At 46.3% G+C, this 2,371-nt stretch overlaps 1 pseudogene across 1 annotated transcript; it reads left to right on the top strand.

Annotated features, from left to right (window-relative positions):
• The first annotated feature begins 527 nt into the window (after window positions 1-527).
• LOC110336778 lies at window positions 528-1,948 on the top strand (annotated as a pseudogene). The gene has a single exon (XR_003842544.1). The product of XR_003842544.1 is annotated as a pyruvate dehydrogenase E1 component subunit alpha, somatic form, mitochondrial pseudogene (transcript).
• Window positions 1,949-2,371: the final 423 nt, after the last annotated feature.

The following is a 2,371-nucleotide window of genomic DNA, read 5'->3' as shown; positions in this document are numbered from 1 at the left end:
TAAAATGCCCTTGGTTGTCCTCCACAGAGATTTAAGGTAATATGTATTGATAAAGACACCATGCACTTCACACACAGGGTCCAGAGAACCCTGAACTGTAAATGAACTGAATGCTTCCTCCCTGGGGAATAGCTTTCATGGTACCAGAAGGTAGCATCCAAGCTTCCAATGAAGGAGACAACCAGCAGTCCCACCTAGCTATGATGCCTATGTATGGCATGACAACTCTAAGAGCACATGTACCTTGGTGGTAGCCAACAGCTCTCTATCTGGACTTAAGGCCCATTCAAGAAGAAGAAAATCATGCCTACTACTAGAACCATAACCAACTTCCCAGAGCTAGTGAATTCTTGGGTCTTGAAGGACAACCAACTAAACCATGATAATCTCTAACTGCATTCTAAATATTTGCCCTTAGTCCCACAAATAACTGTAGTACTAAGTCCCATCAAGAAAACATCTCTTCGGGCTCCGGGCGCCTCAAGGAGACTTGGGGACGCCCGCACCACTCCTTTTGAGTGCCTGGGTGCCGCGGTCGCTGCGTGAGTCTGCTGCACTCCATGAGGAAGATGCTTGCCGCTGTGTCCCGCGTGTTGGCAGGCGCTGGGCATAAGCCGGCAAGCCGAGTGCTGGTTGCTTCCCGTAATTTTGCAAATGATGCTACATTTGAGATTAAGAAATGTGACCTTCATCGGCTAGAAGAGGGCCCTACAGTCACCACAGTGCTCACCAGAGAGGATGGGCTCAAGTACTACAGGATGATGCAGACTGTGCGCCGGATGGAGCTAAAGGCAGATCAGCTGTATAAGCAGAAAACTATTCATGGTTTCTGTCACTTGTGTGATGGTCAGGAAGCCTGCTGCGTGGGCCTGGAGGCTGGCATAAACCCCACGGACCATCTCATCACTGCCTATCGAGCTCATGGCTTCACCTTCACTCGAGGCCTACCCGTCCGAGCAATTCTTGCAGAGCTAACAGGACGAAGAGGAGGTTGTGCTAAAGGGAAAGGTGGGTCAATGCACATGTACGCCAAGAACTTCTATGGAGGCAAAGGCATCGTTGGAGCTCAGGTGCCCCTGGGAGCAGGAATTGCTCTGGCCTGCAAGTACAATGGAAAAGATGAGGTCTGTTTGACATTATCAGGGTCAGATATTTGAAGCTTACAATATGGCAGCACTGTGGAAATTACCTTGCATTTTCATCTGTGAAAACAACCGCTATGGCATGGGGACATCTGTCGAGAGAGCAGCAGCCAGTACGGACTACTACAAAAGAGGAGATTTTATTCCTGGACTCAGGGTAGATGGAATGGGTATCTTGTGTGTCCGAGAGGCAACAAAGTTTGCAGCTGCCTATTGCAGGTCTGGTAAGGGGCCCACCCTGATGGAGCTACAGACTTACCGCTACCACGGACATAGCATGAGTGACCCTGGAGTAAGCTACCGCACTCGAGAGGAGATCCAGGAAGTAAGAAGTAAGAGCGACCCTATCATGCTTCTCAAGGACAGAATGGTGAACAGCAATCTTGCCAGGGTCGAAGAATTAAAGGAGATTGATGTAGAAGTGAGGAAAGAAATCGAGGATGCTGCCCAGTTTGCCACGGCTGATCCTGAGCCACCACTGGAGGAACTAGGCTATCACATCTACAGCGGCGAGCCTCCCTTCGAAGTGCGTGGTGCCAACCAGTGGATAAAGAAGTCAGTCAGTTAATGGGAGACTGTTAGATGGATGGGTGTTCCTCATCCAGGGTAAGGAACTCTTTGTGTTCTCAACTTTGACAGGAAATACCCAGACAACAAAAGTCTTGAAAACATGTAAATTAAGGGAGAGTAAAATTGCATGCAGTTTGTACATTGTGGTATTCGGTGTATTCATGTGAATAAGAGTGTATTAGATTTGTATAGGATTTGAGATGGGTAATGCAGAGTTGATAACCATCCATTATATCCTGGGTTAGGTCCTAAAAGGCACAACTCTGCCATTTGGTGGTGTGATCATTTCTATGAATGCCCTCATGGAGGCCTGCTGGGGAAATGCAAAGCATAGGCAGAAGTGTAGCAGCCACCAGGAATTGTGGAGGCTGGCCTGGGTTCGGCACGGACCATCATGTTTCTGATCAAAGGCTATACAAAATCATGTGTTTTAAAATAAGGGTACTTCAGTCACTTCAAAGGTAAAATAATTTATTTTTTTCCATAGACATTTAACAAACATGAAATTGTACTCCCATTGCAAGGCACACTTTTTAACCTTTCACATTTAAGTAATTACACTAGTTTATAAAATACATATGCTTTAATCTTTCCAGCGATATGCTGACTTTTTAAATATTAGGTCAGGGTTGACATTACTTACAATCTTGTTTATAAAC

This window comes from Mus pahari, chromosome 19 (genome assembly GCF_900095145.1).
Source record: "Mus pahari chromosome 19, PAHARI_EIJ_v1.1, whole genome shotgun sequence".
NCBI lineage: Eukaryota > Metazoa > Chordata > Mammalia > Rodentia > Muridae > Mus > Mus pahari.
This window is presented reverse-complemented; position numbering and strand designations above follow the sequence as displayed.